The 23,369-nt window shown below is 41.3% G+C and overlaps 1 protein-coding gene across 1 annotated transcript in view; it reads left to right on the top strand.

The window, feature by feature from the left end:
* Positions 1–23,130, top strand: part of LOC132597349 (potassium/sodium hyperpolarization-activated cyclic nucleotide-gated channel 4-like) — an 81,360-nt gene extending 58,230 nt beyond the window's left edge. The window contains exons 7-8 of the mRNA XM_070045513.1: positions 13,776–13,840; positions 18,585–23,130. The gene's annotated coding sequence lies outside the window, so the exon portion shown is untranslated. The remainder of the gene's footprint in view (positions 1–13,775; positions 13,841–18,584) is intronic.
* The last annotated feature ends 239 nt before the right edge of the window (positions 23,131–23,369 follow it).

The raw sequence follows: 23,369 nt of genomic DNA, 5'->3' as shown, positions 1-23,369 counted from the left end.
AAAAATTTGTCTCCAAGAAACATCAAAATTAGTCATTTTTCCTTTAAAAATCCCACAAGCAATTTAAGTTATTATGTGACTTACAAGCATATTGCCAAACTGTACATGGATTGCTAACTTGATTGTGTTTGTGGGAATTATCCATTTTCTGGATTATTTGCCAGAAAAAGAAAAGTACTGACTGTTGGCAACCCACTCTCCAATCTCCTTCCCAGACTCCTGAGGGAGGGGCCCTGGTATTCATCAAACAGACAATGCCCCACCCACCCCCTCTCTTGGCCTGGGAGATGGAAATTTGGGGAGAAATGGAGGGAAATGATTATAAGAGTCTCTCACTCTCCCTCCTCTGAAGCATTCTGGGTCCTGAGTTTGGGGTCAAGGGGTATCGTCTGTGTGGAGGAGTCTTTGGTCTTCGGGCAAGACTAGGGTGAGATTCAGAGGAAAGGCTACAGAAGTTGGTTGCTGAGGCTGGCTTTGATCTAGCCTTGAAGCAAAGGTGGTGTTGGTCCTTTAGTTTCTTCAATGCCCAATCCAGTTCACCACAGTAAGAAAGCAGACAGTGATTCTACGGGGGAGGCCCACTCAGGAAAAACAAAAGAGTTTGCGTTCAGCTTGAACGTATCCTCAGGAACCTGTGGGTAGCTGTAATTAGTTGGAGCAAAACCAGACCTGGTGGAAAGATTGAAATAAGCTTCCCCTCAAATTACTGAGTTTGTGTTCATGAGTTGTAGCAAGACAGAGACTCCATAGTCTTGTGTGAAGGAGGATGGTATTCTCCCTGAGCTTTCCACTTAGACTAGCCAGTTGGTTTATTCAAGGCAGATACTAGGAGGGCCCACCTTTCCTTTTCCATGACTCCCTTATGAGGGAGTTGCAGTACAGTGGTTAGAGCAAAGGCCTTAGAGTTTGCTTTAGTTTGTGCCTTGGGCCCTGCCACTTACTATGTGACCTTAGTCAAACTACTTAACTTCTCTGGGCCTCCATTTTCTCAAATGTAAAAGGGATAATAACTGCTCTTACTTCATAGAATAGTTGTAAAGATGAAATTGGGATGATACATATAAAGCTCTTGTAACAGTACGTTGCATTCAAGAATTCATTTAACAAACATATGTGGACCAGTATACATTGCTATGTGCCAGGTGCAGGAGAATGGTGACAAAGACCTGGTTCTGGCCCCCAGTGAAATTGCTATTCCAGTATGTATGGAGGGTGGTAGCCCGAATAATGTCCTGCCAAATATGTCCACGTTTGAATCCCTGGAACCGGTGAATATATTAGGTTACATGGCAAGGGGGAATTAAGGCTGCAGATGGAATTGAGGTTGCTAATAAAATGGCTTTAAAATATTATGGATTATCCAGGTGGGCCCAATGTAATAACAAAAGTCCTTAAAAGTTGGAAGAAGGCAGAAGAATGAGTGTCAGAGTGATGCCATGTGAGCAGGACTTGACCCGCCATTGCTGACTTTGGAGATGGAAGGGGGACAAATGCCAAGGAATGCAATGGCTGCTGTAAGACGACAAAAGCAAGGAAACGAATTCTCCAGTAGGAGCACAGCCCTGCTGATATCTTGATTGTAGCCCATTGAGGCCCATTTCAGATTTTCGACCTCTAAGAACTCTAAGATAATACATTTGCCTTGTTCAAGGCACCACGTTTGTGGTAATTTGTTACAACAACAATAGGAAACTAATAGTAATACAGAAAAGAAATACATCAACAAGTGAATATATAATGTAATTGCAGGTGATGATAAGAAAATTAAACAGGTTAAAGGGATAGAGGGTGATGGAGGTGGGGCCTCTTTTAGATGGTCAGGGAAAGAATCTTTGGAGAGAGAAAATTTGAGAAGAGGCTTGAATGAAATGAGAGGACAAGCCATGGATCTGCACTCCAGGTAGAGGGAATAGAGCCTACAAAGGCCTTAAGGAGAGAAGGATCTCGAATTGTTGAAGAAGGATCAGTGTGGCTGAGGCATAGGGGCAAGTGGGAAAGCAGTAGGAGATATCAGACAAGGCAGAAGTCAAGTCCTACAAGCCCTTGGAGTTTTGATTTTATGGTAAGAAGTTCGGATTTTATCCCCCGTGCGACAGGAAACTACTGGAGAGGAATTACTGGAGGGGGTGATATGAAATAATTTACATTTTACAAAGCTCACTCAGGCTGCTGTGTGGGGAATAAACTGGAAGGAGTTAAAGAATGGAGGTAAGAAGCTAAATGAGAGGCTTCCCTGTGGTGCAGTGGTTGAGAGTCCGCCTGCCCATGCCAGGGACGCGGGTTCGTGCCCTGGTCCGGGAGGATCCCACATGCCGTGGAGCGGCTGGGCCCGTGAGCCATGGCCTCTGAGCCTGCGAGTCCGGAGCCTGTGCTCTGCAACGCGAGAGGCCACAACAGTGAGAGGCCTGCCTACCGCAAAAAAAAAAAAAAAAAAAAGAAGAAGAAGCTAAATGAGGAGGATGCTACGGAAAACTATGGACTAGTCTCGGCTGGTGGTGATAGAAGTGGTGAGGAGCTGGATTCTAGACGTATCTTGGTGGTTAGAACTGACTGAACTTTATGTTGGTTTGGATATGAGGTTTGAGGGAAGGAAACAAATCAAGGACACCTTCTAGCTTTGGGCTGGAGCATCTGGGTGGATAGACATGCCATTTACTTACACGAAGAAAACAGGAGAAGGACATGTTTGGAAGGTAAAAGTCCAGAATGTTCACCAAATCAATGCTTAAAGATTATTTTCAGTATCTGATGCCCCTGATACACTGGTCTATTGTTTTTTCCCATCCATATCTATGCTCATCATGTTTCCTCCATCTGAGGCTTCCTCCTCCACTCCATTGTCAAGGGTTCAATTCATATCAAGGCCCATATCCAATGTCACCTCTTTCCTACTTCTGCTATAGGAGAGATTGCTCTTCCTTTTGACTTCACCAAGGCTAGTATTTAAGTCTCTGTAACAGTTTGCTTTTGGACCTCATCTGTAAGTACCTTATCTTTCCTACTGGGTAGTAATCTCCTAGAAGGCAGGAATGTGCATTCCTTTTCTTGTATTCTCTGCTGCTTAGTGACTTGCACACAGGAGGGGCCCAGTAAATGATCACTGAATGGAATTGGATGTTATGGAGAAGACTGTGTTGTGTAGGGGAGTTGAACTAGGTATTCTCTAAGGCTAGTTTCTGCTCTAAGATTTCATGATTCATTTGATTGCATGTTGGCTGTCCCCACTACTCAGAAGGTTTCTAAGTTGCCTAGTTCTGCATTTGATTAGGGAGTCCATGAAGAATGCAGTCTACCTTCAATGCCCTCCCAAGGGATTAGGAAGGAAATATTGGGTTTGTAGATATATGCAAAGATGGTTTTCTGCTGCCATATATAAATGGTTTCAGATTCTGTGCACCCTTTCTTTCTTTCTTTTTTTTTTTACACTGCAAAACCAAATATAGTTTTTAATATTATATATGACCAACCCCTTCAGCATCAGTTATTGCACTGATGAACACATACATACTTTATGGTTAACAAACAGAAGTATGGAATTTATATAATTTTTTTCCCTGTAAACATACTGCTACTTAACCCTAGCCACGCATTTTTTTTTTGGTATGCGGGCCTCTCACTGTTGTGACCTCTCCCATTGCGGAGCATAGGCTCTGGACGTGCAGGCTCAGCGGCCATGGCTCACGGGCCCAGCCGCTCCGTGGCATGTGGGATCTTCCTGGACCGGGGCACGAACCCGTGTCCCCTGCATCGGCAGGCGGACCCTCAACCACTGCGCCACCAGGGAAGCCCCATGCACCCTTTCTTGATACTCCCTTCTTCTGCAGTTAATAGGGATAACCTTATAACAGGTCAAAAATAGGAAGTGAAGGTGGGATGCCAGTATTGTCTTCAGTTATTCCATTTCCACAACTGTGCAAGAGTCTCACATGAACTATATATTTAATGACTTAATTTTGACAGCACACATATGTATCCTTTCTAATACCAAGACAGATATATATTCAAAGATTGCTTAATGAAACATATGGTTAAGGAAAGTTGTCGTTCTTAGCAACAATCTGTAATTTTACTTTTATCCATGTATCAGTTAGCTTTTGCTAGAGGACAAATAATCCCACAACATAGTGGCTTAAAATAACAACCACTAATTTAATGCTTAGTTTTGTAGCTGGCAGTCTGGGCTGGCTTGGCTGATCTTGGCTGAGGTCATTTACGTATCTGTGATCAGCTCGTGGGTTGGTGAGGGCTGGACAGTTTGATGGCTTAGTAGAGGTGGCTGGGAAAACTGAGTTACTCTCCACAGTGTTTCTCCTCCTCCATAGGCTAGCCTGGGCTTCTTTATGTGGTGGCAGCAGGATTCCATAAGTGAGAAGGCAATTATGCAAAGCCTCTTTAGGCCCAGGCTCTGAACTTTTCAACATTGTCCAAAGCAAGTCACAAGCCCAGCTCAGATTCAAGGAGTGGAGAAATTGCCTCCTGACAGAAGGAGAGGCCAAGCTGCATTTTGCATAGGCTGTAGATAACTGGGAGGGGTGAAGAACTATGGCCATTGTTGCAATCTGTCACCATCACTTAGGGTGCTTTTGGCTTAAGTAACAGAAAATTCAACGCCAAGTTGCTTAAACAATAAGGATACATTATCTCACAGAATAAGAAGTTTGGAGGAAAAGTGATTACAGGGTTATTTCATCTGCTTAGCAATGCCATCATGGACCTAGGTTTTTATTGTATTCAGCTTTCCACTGTGTGTTCCCAGCATGTTCTGTTTTTGTGTACATTTTAACAAGTTGTCCACGACAGTTTCAGCCTTTACTTATAAATGACAAAGTCCAGAGGAGAAAAATGGAATGGCTCTGTCTTGTGTCTCCTTTAGAAGTGAGGAAAACCTACCCAGAAGCCCTTGCAGCCTTCCTGTTTTGTCCCATTACATCATATGCCTGTGCCTGAGGATAAGTAGATTGAAAAGCTCTGCCTATCAACGTCATATTAGTAGCTTTTGGGTAGGAAGATGGGAATTAAAGGTGGTGAACTATGCATATATTTCCCTCAAGAAATACAGAGGCTTAGCAACATTGAATGTAGGGCAAGTAGTTCTACCCAGAAAGTGGCTTTGGGTTTATCGTTCTGGACATTCTTACCATTTTCGGTGATTCCTTTAATAACAACAACAACAACAGCAATCTATGGTAAACATCTGTGCAAACATAAAACTAATTCAATTAGTAGGAAGTTTTTTGCTCAAGAAAATTTCAAGTAAATTAAAACAAAAATTAAAAAAAAAACTCTTGTTAAGTGATTTTTTAAAAAAGTGATTCTTATTTTGACTACTTATGTCTGCTTCTTGACACATGTAATACAAAATATATTTCTTTAAATCTTAGAGGCCACTGATGAAGCCTGAGTTTCACAGTCTTAAGCAGTCAAAGAGTAAAGGGATGAAAAAAACAGCCACCAGCTAGGAAACTTTAAAGATTTTGTTTACAGAGTACATTTGTCCTTAATTTAATTAAGTCACAACAATATCTATTAGTTCTCTTGTGTTTCAAATTTGACCGGGAGTGACATATATGGCAAATGCAAGTATCGTTTTTCTAGAAAGTCTCAAGTAAAATATGCCTCTCCTTTAACTACGCTCCATAAATAAAATGTCTTGTAAAAAGGCCATCACCTTAGCAACTGTCAGCTGAATCAGCTTTATGAAGACAAAGTAAAACTACAAGTAAGCCTGCAGATAAGGCCTGGGTAATTTTTTTTTTACCATTAAAGAAAGTGAATTTTTTTAAAAAAGTGACTTCTGACCATACTTCGAGAAAGATTAAACTAAGTACATTTAAAGTAAACACTTTTTAAAAAAAGAAGTTACCCCGAAAAGCAAGTTTGAAAATTGCATTGTTCTACAGTTTCCTTCCGTTTATGATTTGTTTGACTATCTATTTTCTCTCTATGTTAAACTGCTTACACTTCAAAAGCTTTTCCTCTTTCTATAAGTAACGCTTTTAAAGTGAAATCAGCCAGCACGTTTAGTGAATCCCACACTCTGGGTTTCTTTTATAGTATTTTGATCCTTTGATAGGATTTTGTCAAGAGCATGCTTGTGGGTATAGGGTGTTTGGGGCTGTCAATCCTCTTGCCTACAACAACTTAAATATCTATGACAGGACTTTCAAAAGCAAACCACAATGATTTTAGAAAGGAATTAACAATTTGGGTAACTGGTCAATGATCAAATATTAATAATAAGAGTGTAAATCTAACATATGATTGACTTAATTTTTTTATTTCAGAGTCACGTATTGCAGGGGTGATGTAGTTCAGACACCAGGGTATGATGCTGGCTAGGAGAAAATCTTGGGTAAATTCCACCTTAGAATATTCTTTTCTAAGAACAAAAATCTAAGAAATATAAAATCATTTTTTGCACTCACCCCCAGTGTATATGCATGGAAGAAAGCCTGAAAGCACTGCCTACAAACTGTGTTAACTATGATTACCTTGGAGGTGATTCCTGGTTGGGGGCAATTCCCCATTGCGTTGAGTTTTGGTAGAGTACCTCGCCCTAGTCGTCTGTGGAAGCTGAAAGGGGAAACCCTTCCTAGCTCCCTGCCTAGCAACCAGGGTGTGGTCATATGAACTGGGCTTGTACCTTGAAGCTTCCACCTGAAACTTCAAAACTTGGGTGTGTAACACAGGGCCTGGGGTAAGGTGAGGCAAGTGAGGCATATAGGGTGCTAGAGTGTAAAATTTAAGGAGGCATGCATTTTCAAAGTCCTGGAAGTACTGATTTGCATTTGTCTGACCCTGAGAGTATGTGCCTCCTTAAATTTGGTTCCCTAGGCTCTTGACTTGCATCCTCAAGTCCCAGCCATGGTTTGACATTTGGACAGTCAGCAAGCAGATCATCACAGTGGGAGTGGAGGTGATGATAGTGGAACAATGATGGGGGCGGTGCTAGTGACAGCAGAAACGATGATGGCGGCAGTGGCTGTGGTGCTTCTGACTCCATTGGTGTCATCTTGTACCTTGGGATGAGATTGGTACTGGATCCCATGGGAAGGAATACTGGTCCTCCTGCCTTTGGATTTGTCAGCTCCTTAATAATCCTTCCGACACATTACTTTTCTACTTAAATGAAGCAGCACTGGTTTCTGATGCTCGTAGCCGAGAACCCTGACTAATACAATGGGATAGTGAGCAATTTATATTTTGTCCTCCTTTATCCTTTTCTGTGTTTTCGTGATTCACATATTTATAACCACGTTACTTTTTCATGGAAGGCCAGATATTTTTACCAGCGTGTTCTGTCATCGAGTAGACCAAAGTGTGTAGGATGGGCTCCAGAGTGAGTTAATTCAGCATTTCAGTGATGTTAACATGAAGGACCTACATCCTCTTCCACTGTTCCATGGTTGATATTGGCTTTACCTTCGTGTTAGTGACGGCCTGGCTATAGCAATTCCAAGAATTACATGCAGAAATGACAAGGTCTAGAGGAAGAAGCGAAAGGGTCTCTTCTTATGGTACTTTCCCAGGAATGAGACACAATTTTCCAGAAGCCCCACTACTAATTTCACTCTCATTTTATTGGTCCAAATTGAACCACATGCCTAAGGACGGCCTAACTCCTGACAGGGCAATATTCACCTGAGACCAATCAGACCCATTCCTGGAATTGAGGTTAGTTTCCCCTGAGGCACATGACACTGTAGAGGAAAGAAAAGTGACTGAATAAAATTAGAATTCTCTAAGGGAAGAAGAAAGACTGGAAGAAGGCTGGATAGTCAACTTGCAGTATCCATGATTTATTTTGGTTGCTTGTTGAATGCTTTGTTCACTTTTGGGTGGGTGTGTGGCTACAGTCTGAGTGTTAATGTGTATGTGTTACCTTAAGCAGCTGTTAATCCTGTCTGCTGAAACCAGTTTGAAAATGCTGACTAGATCATAGTAAAATGGTGTAGCCACTGTGGAAAATGGTATGGCAGTTCCTCAAAAAATTAAACAGAATCACCGTATGACCAAGTAATTCTACTTCTAGGTATTCAAAAGAATTGAATTCAGGGTCTCAAACAGAAATTTGCACACTCATGTTCATAGCAACATTATGCACAATAACCAAAAGGTAGAAGCAACCCAAGTGTCCACTGATAGATGAACAGTGAACAGAGAAACACAACGTGGTATGTACATACAGAGGGATATTACTCAGCCATAAAAAAGAAGGCAATTCTGACACACACTAAAACACGGGTGAACCTTGAAGATACCTTGAAGTGAAATAAGGACACAAAAGGACAAAGCCTGTATGATTCCACTTCTGTGAGGTACTTAGATAGTCAAATTCATAGAGACAGAAAGTAGAATGGTTGTTGCCTGGGGCTGGGGGAGGGGAAATGGGCAGTTACTGTTTGATAGACACAGGGTTTCAGTTTGGCAAGATGAAAAAAGTTCTGCACAGCAATGTTAATGTACTCAATGTCACTGAATTGTACACTTAAAAATGATAAATTTTATGTTGTATATATTTTACTACAATTTAAAAGAAAACATAAATTTTTTAAAAAAAGAAAAAAAGCCCATTGTGAGGGTTAATTTTACGTGTCAACGTGGCTAGGCTATGGCACACAAGTTGTTTTGTGTAACATTGGTCTAGATGTTGCTGTGAAGATATTTTTAAGATCAGATTAACATTTAAATTAGCAGCCTTTGGTTCTGTTTCTCTGGAGACTAATACATCAATTTTTTCATAAGCATTATATGGTATTTACAGAAATTTTATAATTAAACAAACGCTCTCCTATCTCTGTGAATAGAGGATGTGGGACCCAAGGTTGTAAATCCCAGCAGCCCTGGACCCAATGCCCATGAAATGGGTGGAAGTCATATAGGAACAAAGGAGGAAGTGTATGGGTTGGGAAAACCCCACAGAGTTTTCCCCTTGGCTTGGAAGTCCCTTCCTGTCCACAGTCCTCTACTGTATTCTTTATGAAACTACTCAAAACAATAGCTGGTATGACAAGCACTCGAAAAATGTTAGCAACTTTTATTATTATTTTAGGGGAAGATGTGTCTTTCCCATTCATAATATTTCCTTTGATGTGGAGAAAGCTCCACTAGGGAAATAATCTGGCCTCTCCCTCCTCTCTCTACTCACAGATGGCTGAGTTTAGAAGAAGAAACAGAGTGTATTAGTCTCTCAGAATTGTTGTAACAAATTAGCACAAATCGAGTAGCTTAAAACAATAGAAGTTTATTCTTTTGCAGTTTTGGAGGCCAGAAGTCTAAAACCGAGGTGTGGACAGGTTTGGTTCCTTCTGGAGACTGAGGAGCAGCCTGTGCAATGCCCCTCTCCCCGCTTCCGGTGGTCGCCCAAATCCTTGGTGGTCCTTGTCTTGTAGATGCATCGCTACAATCTCTGACCATCTTCTCTCTGTCTTCTGCCCTTTTCTTTTAAGGCCACTTGCCATTTGATTTAGGGACCAGCCTACCCCAGGATGATCTCATTTCAAGATCTTTAATTACATACGTGAAGAAGCTTTTTTCCAAGTAAGGTCATAGTCACAGATTCTGAGTGGACACGTCATTTGAGGTGGGGGGTGAGTGGGTAAGAAGGGGTCACCATTCAACCCGCCGTGCAGAGCATGTACATTTCAGCCTCCTCCTTTCCTTGTTTTGTGGGGGGGTGGTGGTGGTGAACCTGCCTGCTGAGAATATGTGTTCTGCTCTGATTCTCCTGTTGTAGGTTTTATAGGAGTCTTGCCCTCCATAAGAAAACCTGTGTGGTAATGCAATTCTGGTGACTGCATGGATAAATCTGTCTAATTCCGGGTTTAGAATTGGAAATCCACTTACCTGAAGTCAGACAGCCTTATTCTTCACTATCAACTTCATCAAGTAAAGGTGATAGCTTGGTCTCCCACCTACCCTATTCTTCTATTTCATGCTTCTATTCTATTCCAGTTTAGAACTCAGGAATAGAAGTAAGGTGCCCTTTATTCAGCTCCGTTGAAAATTCAATTAATATTTCTTAAGGCTCACATCAAATGTCAGCAACTTTCTAAATTCTTTCCTCACTCTCACAGGCAGAATTAGCCATCTTTTCGGGGCCTTTGCCCTCCTTCGCGTTATCTCCTGTGAGTACTTTTTCTGCTTGGGATTACAGTTGTTCACAGACTCGCTGTCTCCCATTTTGCATCCCCTGAAACCCATTCCACTGTGGTCTATGAACAAATGATTGGGGCAAGCAGGAACTATATTTTGACAACCCAGACATCCTCCTAAGAATACTACCGCACAGAATGCATAATTAGCCACCATGTATCCCATTATTCTGTCATGCTTTTGATTTCATTGTCATCTTTGTTTTCTTAGCTGTTATGGGTCATGAATAAGAAAGGAGATCTCACTTTTTACTGGAAGCAGGATCCAAAGGATCTTGTATTTTTTGTCAAACCAATTTATGGGCTTTACCTACTAAGTAAGGGTGGTCTTTTATACTGCTTTATGTATCTTATAGTTGTGTGGTTTTTTGTGTTTTTTTTACCTTTGAAATGTTGAGAAATACAAAAATGCATATGAAAGAACTTTTCAACGCACACATCACCCCACCATCCAGAGTTCCTGGATGGTTAACTCATCTCTCCAGTTTATTCTCTCTCAATTTCAGAGCTGAGTGTATAATTAATTCACTAATAATACTATATAACTTATATGTACTAATTTTTATTTAACATTACATCAGTCAGCATTTTTCTTTGTCATCATATATTCTCCAAATCATGATCCTTTGGAAGGCTGTATAATATTCCTTCTTACAAATATAATTTTTTCAACTATTTTTTTTCTTGTGGAGTATTCAAATAGTCTTAATTCTTATGTATTTAAAATAACTTTTCAAAATGTACTAACAAGTTATAATTGTTATAGCATTTTGTCTGACATTATTTGTAAAAAGTTGAACAGTTGAAATAGTCAAACTCAAGATGGCCAACAATGCACTAGGACATTGTTCTGCAGAGAAGTCAGTTGATGTGATCGCCAGGATGAACCACACCCTCTTGTGACGCAAGCTGCTGCAGACAGTGCTCTATGCATGGGTTGACATGATGTAAACCGGAGCCCTGCTTCCCTGGCTACAGTGGACTGAACAGAGAATTGATGCTTGAGCCAAAGGCAGTTGTACCTGGGATATCCAGTAGCCAATGAGACTGGCTGATGCAAGAACTCCACCCAAGGTGGTCACTGTATCCTGAATGATGACTGGCCAATCAAACAAAGCCTCTTTCACACAATTTGAATTTGAGACCTATTGGGGGGACTAAGCCAAAAGGTTGGGCAGAAATGGGCAGACACCCAGAGAGGAGTCTGAAAGTCCTGTCTACACGGCAGTGGGAGCCACAAGAAAACAGGAGCAATGGAGTAGAGAAAAGAAATACAGAAAGTAGTTGGCGGTACAAGCAGAGGAAGCAGAGGCAGAGTGTAGCTGAGTCACCATATTGGCAGAGCAATAGAGAGGGAGCAACAGATGCCCACTGCTGAAGCAATGTCAAGAAAAACAGGTGGCTGGAGGTATACTGTGTCCTGAGTGACATTCCCAGCTCCGTCAGGCAGCTGCTAAAACTGCTTCCTGCTCTTCCCCACTTCCTCATGTATCCTTACAACGCACCACATTCACCCAAGTCACCAGAGCACGCCTCTTTTCCTGGCAACCTGAAAGAGCCTCGTCAACAGCACGTAGTATTCATATCTCTATTATGGCACGTATCAGGTGGCATTATGATGATTCGCTTTTAGGATGCTCCCTGACTAAACTCCTGAGGTCAAGGACCGTGTTCTACGCCTTTTTAAAACATCCTCAGCAACTAGGACATACCTTATCACGTAGTGTGTACATACTAATTGTTTCATGAATGAATGACTGGTGAGGAGTATGAGTGTGCATGTGCCCAAAACAGCCTTCAAAACACAGGGAGCTCAATGAGAGAGCATTTCTCTCAAGGAAGTACATTTCTGGTGTATTGTTTTGTCTGCTATTAATAAACGTATCAAACCTTTTAATCTCACAAATTTTATTCGAAACAATGGCTAGACAAATATTCTCCTTTAATTTTGTTGTAACTTAAAAACACATTTAAAAAAATATATAACATTTATCTAGTCTGCCTCATATCAGACATGACACTAAGCTCATAGTATATGTCATACTAAGCTGTATGGGGAGAAGGCACACAATAAGACAAAGCCCCAGCACTTTGGGGCTCTCAGTCTAGGAAAGGAAGCATGCCATCCACACCAAGAGAAATAAAACAGTGTAGAATGGCCACAGTGCTGCTACAAAGTGCTGGGGAACTACTTTGCTGAAATGTGATTTTAGAATAGGCACTGGCAGGTTGAGTAGAGAAGGCTTAGCTCTTAAGGAGATAGCATCTTCTAAACAGTGGTTAATAGTACTCTCTACATTGTCAGCTTAATAGGACATGATCTCTAAATTTCAGATTTCCAAAGCTATTTGGAACATAATAGGTTGTGAGTGCCAGAATTTTTTTCCTGGTAACATTTATCCACTGTCTTAGGGCAAGGAGTTATTTTTCCTTTTCAAACGAGACAAGAAATCACTAATTAATTTTTCTGAAAAGAAACTTAGCAAAACAGTGCTTTGATACAACAGAGTTGCATCAACTTGCTGCTGCTTTTTAACAAGCTGAATGAGTTCAGTCTGGCCATGTGGGGCTGCAGTATCACCACGCCTACCATTGTTGATAACCTGTCAGCAGTGAAGATGACACTTAAAATTGTGACGCAAATTGCAAAACGTTTATTTTACTGTGTTCAAACTTTGAACCACAGTTACTGAGATATCTGAGTTTTAAAAAAGTGATATTGAATGACTATCACCCAAAGGAACACAAATAAATGTTGGCAAGGATGTGGAGAAAAGGGAACCCTCCTGCGCTGTTGGTGGGAATGTAAATTGGTGCAGCCACTATAGAAAACAGTACGGAGGTTTCTCAAGAAACTAAAAATAGAACTCTAATATGATCCAGGAATTCCACTGCTGGGTACATATCTGAAAAAAATGAAAACACTAATTTGAAAAGATACACACACCCTAATGTTCATGGCAGCATTATTTACAATTGCCAAGATATGGAAGCAGTCTAAGTGTTCATCAACAGATGAAGGGATAAAGAAGATGAGGTATATATATATATATATATACACACACACACAGACACACACACACACACACACACACACATACATATACAAACACACACACAATGGAATACTAATCAGCCATAAAAAAGAACTAAATAATGCCATTTGCAGTATCACGGATGGACTTGGAGGGCATTTGTCTTTCTCTGTCTGACTTATAAATGAAATAAGTCAGACAGAGAAAGACGAATACTGTATGATATCACTGACATGTAGAATCTAAAAAATATAACAGACTAGTGAATATAACAAAAAAGAAGCAAACTCACAGATATAGAGAATAAACTAGTGGTTACCAGGAGGGGGAGGGAAGGGGCAATATAGGGGTAGGGGATTAAGGTACAAATTATTGGGTATAAAATAATCTACATGGATATAATGAACCACACAGGGAATATAGCCAATATTTTATAATAACTATAAATGGAGTATAACCTTTAAAAGTTATGAATCACTGTGTTGTACACCTGTAACTTGTATAATATTATACAACTATACTTCAATAAAAATAAATAAAAAATAAATGAAAATGATATTGTTGAATTTCTCATCACATGCTGCAGATATATCTGAAAAACCTCTTCCCAGCGAACACTTAAATTAGCAGAGGAGCCGCTTCACAGTTTAGGTAAGTAAACTTTGAAATGGAATTGCGTATTACTCAAACTTACAGCTTGCTTTTAAACTTCGGCAAAAATTTAATTAAAGAGTATCCTAAGTGTTCCAGGTACACTGTTTGAAAAAGTTACTATTTGGAACTGCTCACCTATGTGAATCAGGATTTTCTCAATACCATGCAAATAAAATAAAATACAGAAGGAAACTAGATGTTAAGGCTGATATAAGCCTGCAATTGTCATTCCTTAACCCAACTTTAAAATGTTTGCATATTATTTGCAAATTAGAGTAGACTGTGTTATTTTAACCCGCCCAGCATCTTTCCTTCTTCTCCAGGTAATGGCACATCAGTTTTCCTCTGAGACCATCTGTCTCCCCTCCGAGTCCATGGAGACTCTGGGGGGGTCACAGGACCCACTGAGACCATTCAGTGTGTACCATGGTCCAGGGTGCAGTGACAGGGCCAGGGATGGGCATGTGAGTCAGGCCAGGCCACTGAGGCTTAGTTCTGAGATTGTGTTGGGTCCTGTTAGGAAGGAGATTGGAACTTGTGAATATGGTTATAAGCCTGGATCTGCCAGGGACTGCCACAGGGAGGAAGCTCATCTTGAGAATGGAGCAGCCATCCTTCTCCGTGCCCCTCCATGGAGAGGGACACGGAGATGAGAAATGGACAGACAGCTTTGATGGTATTCCTTCAGCCCCTCAGTCAACTGATTCTGGAATCCCAGAAGCACTTCTGGATTTAGTCAATAAATCTTTCTTCTCCCTCACTTTTTTTTTCTTCCCTGAGTTAGTTTGGATGGGGTTATCTGTCACTTGCACTAGAAAAAAAAATCTTGATTGATGTGCAAACGATTATATTTTTTCTCATTAGTTGATCTAAGAATAAGCAAATGTAGGAAATTCCCTGGCGGTCCAGTGGGTAGGACTCTGCGCCTTCACTGCCGAAGGCGCGGGTTGAAATCCTGGTCAGGGAACTAAGATCCCACAAGCCTCGCGATGTGGAAAAAAAAAAAATTTCACTAATAAAACATCACGTCTCTTTGTTCTATGCATTCAAGTTCCTCCTAAGAATCACTTGACAATATAAATATTTCAAATATAAAAATTAAAAATTAAATATAAAGATATAAAATGCTTACAATTCCCTGCCTACAAAATAAGGTCAAGTGCATGTGTCACAAGTCATCACAGACCATTTGCAGTCTGTCCTGAGTTACCTTTCCAGCCTCAGGCCTTGAATTCCTTCCATGTCAGAATTCTAGTACTCTCTCCCCAGCTGCCTCTGCCCCTCAGCTCTTCTGCGACTTACTTAGCTTGTCTCCTCTGCTCAGAATACCACCCTTTTCTGGCTGTTGGTTTTTTCACTCATTCCTTATGGTTCCGCTAAATAGCACTTCCTCTGTAAAGTCTTCTAGAATCTTTCCACGTAGAGTTAATTACTCTTTCTTTTGCTTAGCCCTCATCACAGTCTGACCTGTATCATGGCTGGGGGCACATAACTGACTTCCTTCTAGTCTGGAGTCTCATGGGCTGGGTCTACTTCCTATTCATCTGTGGATGCGTCCTGCTTAAGCTCTGTCTGGCACCTAGTAGATGCTCAATGCATATTTGTCAAATAAAATTTCAATGCTGGGCCTCGGGGTAGGTTTTGCTCTTGTTTTCTCTCTTAGGTGCGGCTGGCTCTTCTCATCTAGGGTGTAAAGGGAGCTGTATATACTTAGCAGTACTACTGTCAGCATTCACAATCACCAAACACCATTAATGACCTAGGTTCCACCCATTCCTGGTCCAAGAGTGACTTTTATTGGCTCTATTTATTGGCCCAAACATGAACTCCTTGGTTTTAACGGGGCCTTGAGCCAAATTTAGAAAAGCACAGATCAAAGAGCTCCAAGGGCATTCAGTGTTGGGGATGCTACCATTCTTCACCAAGTTTTATTTTGGCTGAGTGGTTTAGTATATTTTTCCTTGGTAATTTCCGTTTATCACAAGAATGGGAGATGTTTAACCAAGTAGTTTACAAGTATTTCAAAACACGTTCAGCTATCAGGAGGCTTGTTTCGTATCCAGACACGCTGGGCATGTCAACTTCTTTGGGCAACACTCTTGCCTCCTGTCACCTTCATTCTGCTGCTTAATTGACTTGCATGCTTTAGGCCATCTGACCTGGTAGTGACTTCCCATGTTGCTTTCCTGAATCACTAATGATAGATATTATACCTACAAGTATTAACCACTCCTGATTTAAGTTAGACTTGTTGGGCAACATGAAATGTTCTTAAGCTGACCTTCTTTTCCTGATGGACTTTCTTGGGGATCGAGCACCTCACCCCACCACCTCCCTGTCGAGGAAGAATATTGCTGTGGACACTTTACCCTGTATCACAGGATACCCTCACACTTGGAAGAGAATGCAGAGCCCATTCTTTTAACTGGTGGGTTATTAATTGTGATGACCCAGTTCCTACTGCATGATGAGGAATGTTTTCTTCATGGAAACAGCCATGTGGAGGGGAGCGACAGATGCCAGGGTTGTTGTGTTGGCCCAGGGCCAGTTCAGAGGTAGCAGGACTAAACTCTTATCTTTGGGATTGAATTCCGCTGGCTTGTCCTTGGGAGTAGGGACAAGGCAAGAGAGGTTGGCAAGAGAGGTGATAAGGTCCTGTTCCCTTGGGTGTTCCTACTTTGTTGGACAATGCGGGCAAATTATAGGCTGCAGGACAGCATGCTGAGATGTTAAAAAGAGACGGCTACTCTGATTTTCCAGTAGTCAATGCCATCTTCAACCCTTTTATTTTCAAATTGATCTTTTCTGTTGATTTTTTTATCTGTTGACAGCCCTCTCTGGGTTTACCCAATTGCCCTTCCTACCAGTTGGGACCAGGGAAACATTACAGGAGTCACAAAATCAAAGGGGGAGAGTGTGTTTGGAGTGGATGTGTTGCTTTCCATGATTAAAGCCTGAAAAATTAAGACAAAAATTTCCCTCCCGTTCTCTAGATCTTTTTTGTGTTGTTTGCCTGGAAATGTAGAATTACACATACCTTAGAATGTAGAATAAACTAATTAAGAAACTATGATCATAAATGACTACTCCATGATCCCTGGAACCCAGTCAGAGACAGTCTGTTGCTAAGGGAAGGGCAGGAGCCTTGGAGTCTGCTGGACATGAGTTCAAATCCTATCACTGGCTCCTACTAATGTGAATAGAAGGATTACTATGAACTTCAGAGAGAGAATATGTATCAAAATACCCAATTCCTAATAGTGTAGTTTATTATACAATTAGAGCATTTTTAAAAGTAAAATTAAGTATTCTTGAACCTTTGGTAAGTATATATACCACGCAGAAGTAAACTGCTTGCTCTCCCCAGAGATCCTGCCATTTTTATAAGAGAACGGGGTGGTGGGCAGCCTCTCCTTTGCTTGCAGATTTCCTTTTGTTGCATTTTGATCTTGAGATTGGTGGATGTCTTCCTGTATCCTCAAAGGACTTATGGTTTGGTGGCCACTGAGAGTAGCACCCACTTATTCCTGCAGAGATGGGAAACAAGGGGCTTATTGGCCATCTCGCTCAAAAGGCCCTAGACAGAGAGAAGGAGAAAGAGGAAGTGAAGAGGTTTGGGACTTGGAAGGAGATCAGTACTCTCTGTATCTGCCTGGCAGAGCAAAAGCTCCTAAGTGCAGAAAACATAATGACTGCCTTTGTTGGCTGGAAGTTTGCTGGTGCCTCTGGTTTTCAAGTTTTTGCCTGCTTTATAGAGGCAGGCAGAAAGCATGAGATGCTAGATTCCCTTGAGTTCAGTGCTCTGTATTGCCGGGATATTGAAAAATCATTTTAATTTGTTGGAATGCAAATTCAAGAGGAAAATGTGGAATTGTTGCATAAATACATGATATCTTTAAGTCTAATAAGTCCAAAGCATTATAACTTTGTGAGAAAACCACAAAATGTGAAATTTTAATGCTATTAACCTAGGAAAATCATTTTAATTACGTGCACTAAAAATATTGCAGACATTGGTCTTCCCCTCACCACATTTCCATTAAAAGTGGGAGAAGGTGAACAAAAGTTCTTCCCCCCGTTGAATGCATTGAAACATTTTAGTAGCGCCCTTTGTATAACTGATTATCATATGGAGGTAAGTGCATGGATTCTGCCTCGGTTTGAGTGCCAGCTCCACCTTTTATAAGCAAATCCTTTAACCTCTCAGTGATGTGATTTCTTGTAAAATGGGATTATTGTAAGGATTAAATGAGTGAATATGTGAAGTGCTTGGCAAGTAAGCATTATATAAGTGTAATACTTTCTTCCTCTTCTTACAGACCAGTTTATCTTCACAAAATTTTTGCGAGGAAGACAGCGTAGGAGTTATTAATGTCCTTGTGGGGAATATAAAGTCCAGAATAACCGAGTACCTTCCCTGGGATCAAATATTTAGTAAGCTATAAAAGTGGGATTCAGATTCAAGCGTTCTGACTTTCCACTCTATTGCCCTTAACTTCTGGAAATTTTACACTTTTAGTCTTCTCCTTAATGCCCGGGAGTGAATTAAGCACAACTACTGATTGAATATGTCTTCTTCAGATATATACTTATTAACTGAATAGAACAACTAACAAGGAGGTATTGCCTAAAGGAATATTGGTAAACATTCTCTGATATAATAGCACAAACATTCAAGCATTTTATAGGAATTTTTTTCCCTTCGTGTAACCAAGTGTTTTATTATTATTTTTTTTTTTAGATAAGATTGAATAAAGACAACGGATGCTCAAGCCATTACTATGGAGATTCAACAACCAGGCGTGAACAGGTCTGTATGTGTGATGATACGACACAAAAGTCACATTACAAATGATGCAGTCATTGAAATGAAGCATTTGCTCAATCCGAAAGTGTGATTTCAAGAGATCTATTTCCATACCTTTCGTCCACAGTGTAGCTATCTTTACTTTTAATCAAAACACTGAAGCCTGAATCACCCTGACAGGGCCTGAACAACAGCATCTATGACAGAGAACATTTCGGAAGAAATCCCTTCATTTTGTCCACATGTCTACTTCGAAGCTGTGGGAGTCGGAGAGATGAAGAAGGAGGAGTTGATGGCTATATTGTTTCATGCAGTGTTACATTGTACAACAGTGGAGGGGGCGAGGAGAGGAAACTGACCATAACCTGGAAGAGCAGAGATGAAGGAAAAGAGCTGCTTAGGGCACGGTGCTTCTCAGGAGTAGATAGAGTTGCTATGAGGAAGTTTGTTCTAGTCCTTTTAAGGTTTTAGAAAATATTTCTACGTTGATTTCACAGAATTTTATTACTGAGAGGGATTTTAGAACTTATTTGCCACAACTTTTTTCACTTTTTTTTAGTCAGGTAGACAGTTGAGACCCAGAAGGGTCAGCAGTTCCTCCAACTTCACAAATTGAGTGTAACCAAGTCGCGATTGGGTCTTTTGATTCCCTTTCTGATTCAGCAGTAGCTCATTGTGGAATCTTGAGCCTGATACATTGCTGGTACTCTGCAAATATTTGATGAAGGAAAGAATGAATTCCTGAATGACTCTGTCTCCCATACCTTTCGTTCGTGGACCACTTTTGTACCCCCAAATAAAGTCAAAAGAGATCGTCGTGTGCTTTGCAGTTGGGCACAGAGATGGAGAAAGCAAAGTTTCTAGTTCTGGAACAGAGACATCAGAAGAATGACCCCACTTCTTTTTAAATTTTCTCTTTGCCAAGGGGGGAATCATTCAGCAGAGATGTGTCTGCTGGGAGGGCCAGGTTCTGAAGTCAGCCACGAGAAGAAAATCACAGATAATCAAAACTTCCCTTGAAGTTTTCTTAGGGAGGTACCATGCCAAAGCCTGGTGGACTATTTCTCAGCCAGTTTTCCCTTCATCATTGGAGCAGACAGCTGTTTTCTTGTTTGAGTACCAGTGAAGCAGTTAGCTTACATTTTGAGGTCATGTATATGAAAAATGTGTATTTTAAGCAGAAGACTACACAGGGAAGGTCCATAGGCATGGAGACAAACCTAGGGCAGAACAGATTTGTTGGTCCTGTCTCATGTTCACTCTGGGGCACCTGCTTTTTAAGACCAATACCCATTCCCTCTCTCTCTCTCTCTCTCTCTCTCGTATATTACCCAACTTACAAAAGTTTAATGTATGTTAGATTTCACTCCACTGTTCTACCTAGTACATTGGGAAAGCTGAACTAAATACTGACCCAGTATCTAGAATCAAAATCTACATTAAAGGTATTTATTTTATCTTGTGGAACTTCTTAGATAAAGATGAGAGGTCTAAACTCTATAATTAGATAATTTTATTGGCAGTGATATGAATTATTATTATTTTGCTGTGGAGGCTTAAAAAAGAGGAAGTTTTGGTATAGATATGCCTGGGAAAAGGAGAATATATTATATGATGACTGAATTTAGAGAAATTTAGATGCAAAAGGCAATCAGCCTCTGACACTCTTGCCCTCTTTTCCCGTCTCTGAAAAAACAAAAACAAAATCCCTGGTTTACTCAGAGTCCCTCTTTTAAGACTTGATTCAGACATCCAAGCCTTCTATCCTCAATAGGCTGTTTGTTGCTTTTCCTGCATCTCTCTCCCTCTTTCTTCCCTTTCTTCCTACCCATCTCCACTCCCAATTCTCCATTCCCATTCTTTCTTATGCTGCAGCTTCACTGTGGACACAGACCACAGCGTCAGGGAGGCTTTTTTAAGAATTTCTTAAACTTACTAAAAAGTAATAAACTCTTGCAGACATTACGAAGGAGGACTTTGGACAGAGATACCTAGCTGATTTCCTGGAACAATAGCTGGGGAATTATTTTTCGGCTCCAGGAGGATAATATTTTAAGTTGCTATATGTTTGCTGATCCTGGGGAGAGGGTTGGAACAATCGAGCATGCACGGGAAGCTTGGGCTCTTGGCCCAGTCGGCTCAGAGTCTAAATATTTGGAGGATGAATACTTGAAAATGCATTTAAACATTTAAAACATTTTATTTGTTTTTCCAGGAAGTCGCATTGTTAATGCGATACAATTCTGCAGCAGGACTCTGTCTGCGGGAGGTGTGAACCTCCTGGACAAGCCCAGGCTCAGGCTCCACCTTAGGCCTTGGTGTGAAGCCAGAGATGTGCATGTCTATTGGCTAATGTCCACGCCTGTGAAGTGGGTTATTATTACAATCGCTCACCTTCAATGCCTGTGTTCTAAAGTCATCCTAAGGGTCTGACCCAACTCTGCACTGAAACCAAGAATGCAACTTCACACACACACACACACACACACACACACACACACACCATTTTCCAAATCAAATGCTGCAATGTTTATCTTCTTTTGTCAGTGCTGCCGCTTTATTATTATTGCCAGCTTCCAACTCTACACAGATGGTCATCTGTGGTCAGTTTTCCTCTCCTGCCTACGAGGCAACATACCTTTGGGCTGGTATACGCTTAGAGAATTCAAACTAATATGAATGCATTCAATTGTGTAAAATGTAATTAGGAAAGCAAATTTGTTGTAAAAGCAGCCTATGTGTTTATATAACTTACAATCAATTAGAAGCAACTGGGCGATTTTCAATGTTCTTTAGACACACAGATATATTCCAGGACCTCAATTATGTCAACTATTTGCCTATCTCAATCAAATGGTCTAGATAATTGCCAAATATCTACTTTGCTATGCTATCAAGTCCCAAACTCTCATTGTCTCGGTGGAATGGAAGTGAGAATCACCTTCACTTCTAAAATTTGAAGTAGAAAGCGCTGGGGAGGGCTGAGGTAGAGAGTAGCATGGGTGTGCACCCGACCTGGTAATTGCCATGGTAAGGTGTCTTAGACAACATGATAATAACTCTCTCGATAGAACTGGGGATGCGGTAGCAACAGTAAAAATTATATTAAACTGGGCCCGATGCCCAGACTATCAGCCTCAGATAAACAAAATGTAAGAGAAGCATTTCAAGAGGGGCTAACTTGTGAATCAAGGAAGCTAAAACAGGCCAGAGAGGTGCTCGCTTGAGGAGACAATGCTTTCACCTCCTTGAAAAAGCTGTGCCCAACCTAATTAAAATGCCCAATCTAATTAAAAACCTAACCATAATCTCCCCGGTGGCCCTTCACTCCACCCCTTTCCATTGTTAAGATGCTAATAGGGTTGCTTAGCTGAAAAATTATTAAACCAGAAACTATTTGAGCACACACGCGTAATCCCCAGCCTAGCGAATTGGAGCGAAGATGCTAGTGATTTGTACAGCGATGGTGGTGTCTCCCTCAGCAATGATGTATGACATGGATTAGTGCAGAGCAGCCATCTGCTGTTGAGGAGGGTGATAGAATCTGTTCCACAGCGGCAGATGACTCCCCAGTGCTGGCCAGCTGGCTCAGAGTGGACGAAGTTGGGCAGGGTAAGTGATGCCCCAGCGACCCTCTGGGGAAATAACTCCGGGACCTCTCCCTTAGGTGCCTATATTTGTCCCTGCTGGCTTCATGCATACACATATGTCATAGAGCTGATATGATGCAATACACTTTAGAACATGGAGAAGAAGGAAGAAGCACATACCCACCATAAAGTTTAAAAGTTGCTGGTCTTGAGCATGAGATGTGCCCTTGAGTCTCACGGTAGCCTGGACAAAAAGAGGAAACCTGATAAATCTTATAGCTCATACTATCTGGGAAAAGAAGCAAGTCACTTTCTTAGAAGAAATAAAGTTTTTTCTTACTTTTTCACGTTTAACTTGATAAAGAGGAGAAATTGAATTTCTCAGGGTGTATATTAGAAAATCAAACTGCTAGAGTGCTTGACCTATTTACAGGGAAAGGACCAGAACATGGATTCCCCAGTGACTAATGAGAAATAGGTAGCGCTCAGCAGTTCCCTAATAGGATTGTGATTTTTACCTTTTTCACTTTGCATATCTGTATTTTCTAAAATTTCCACCATCTGGGACTTCCCTGGTGGCGCAGTGGTTGAGAATCTGCCTGCCAATGCAGGGAACACGGGTCCGAGCCCTGGTCCGGGAAGATCCCACATGCCGTGGAGCAACTAAGCCTGCGAGCCACAACTACTGAGCCTGCGCTCTAGAGCCCACGAGCCACAACTACTGAGACCATGTGCCACAACTACTGAAGCCCACACGCCTAGAGCCCATGCTCCACAACAAGAGAAGCCACTGCAGTGAGAAGCCTGTGCACCGCAACGAAGACGCAACGCAGCCAAAAATTAAAAAAACAAACAGAAACAAATAAAATAAAATTTCCACCATGAACATGCATGACACTGTCATATAAATGTGCTGGTTCTGGGTCTGCTTGACCTGAGGTCCATTCCTCACTCTTCCTTCCCTGGCTGTGTATTCAGGGGGCCTGACCCCTCTAGGCCAATGTTCTTAGACCCCATGTCAGCAGGCTCCCAACTGGGTTTGGCCCATGGAGGCTCTAGTGGGAGTTTGGAGAACAGGAGGGAGGTTGAAGTTAGGGTATTTCTCCCTCTCTCTCAGTCCTGGGTGGTA

The sequence above is a fragment of the Globicephala melas genome, chromosome 5 (genome assembly GCF_963455315.2).
Source record: "Globicephala melas chromosome 5, mGloMel1.2, whole genome shotgun sequence".
Lineage (NCBI taxonomy): Eukaryota > Metazoa > Chordata > Mammalia > Artiodactyla > Delphinidae > Globicephala > Globicephala melas.
This window is presented reverse-complemented; position numbering and strand designations above follow the sequence as displayed.